This window comes from Tupaia chinensis, unplaced genomic scaffold (genome assembly GCF_000334495.1).
Source record: "Tupaia chinensis unplaced genomic scaffold, TupChi_1.0 Scaffold000604_1, whole genome shotgun sequence".
In the NCBI taxonomy this organism is placed as follows: domain Eukaryota; kingdom Metazoa; phylum Chordata; class Mammalia; order Scandentia; family Tupaiidae; genus Tupaia; species Tupaia belangeri.
In genome coordinates, this window is record NW_006160122.1 from 3,131,735 (window position 1) to 3,132,654 (window position 920).

The following is a 920-nucleotide window of genomic DNA, read 5'->3' on the forward strand; positions in this document are numbered from 1 at the left end:
TCAGAAATTTCAGACGACTTTTTTTTCCTTCATAAAATCAGAAAATGACTATCAGCCCCAAAGAGAGCAGGGAACTACACCCTTCAGAGTTGGAGCTGCCTGGGTGGACGGTTTCCTGGGTTGCCCTTTGTGCGCTCTTTGTTTAAGTCGCCAGGTGACTGTAAGAGACGCAAAAAGGCTGTGGACCCTATTGAGGGTCACTGTTCTCTAGTATTTTCTGTTTTAAGACTTGAAATATAGACCCATGCTTTTCATCTGGCCCCAAGGAGGCTCCGATTTCCTCGAATGTGCGCAGCAGTGAAGGAGCCCAGGTGTCTAGGCATCTCCTCCACCCCTTTTCCTCCATCATTGACCTCTCTCAGGTCTGTGACAGAGAAATCTGGTGGGACGATGGCCCCGGACCCGATACGCTTGAGAAGGGGAAAGCGAAGGTAGAGTCTGCCTGGAGTTTATCCAGTAACTTAGTCTCTGGGCGTGACTGAATCCCTTGAGACACCAGGAAAGCCCCGGGTTTAAGGCTACAGTGAGTGTCTTCGGTCTGGCAAAGGGGTCTTCGGTCTGCGCTAAAGGTGACATTGGAGGGACTAGGGAGAGCCGTTGGCGGCGGAGTTGGAGCCAAGGTCGATGCAGGCGGTCCATCCAGCTGGAGCGACCCTGCTGGCAGATGGGGCCCCGAGTGGCCCCTGCCAGAACCGGCTGGCTGGCGGGGAGCCGGGGCGCCCCAACGGGGTCCGTTCGCCCTTGGGCTGGGCTGAGCCGGGCGGGCTGTAACCCGGCGGGGGCGGGAGGCCGGGCCCGGGAGAGGGCGGGGCTTTCCTTTGTCAGGGGATTTGCGCGGCGCGGCGCGGCGACTCGCGCTGGGCCGCTCTCCTCGCGCCCTCTCGGGGGCGGGCCCGCTCCCTGCGGCCGGGGGCGCGGTG

The 920-nt window shown here is 60.2% G+C and overlaps 1 protein-coding gene across 7 annotated transcripts in view; it reads left to right on the forward strand.

Moving 5' to 3' along the window:
* The window catches only part of MACF1 (microtubule actin crosslinking factor 1), a 278,797-nt gene that overhangs the window by 198,462 nt on the left and 79,415 nt on the right, over positions 1-920 (forward strand). The gene's annotated exons all lie outside the window — the stretch shown is intronic.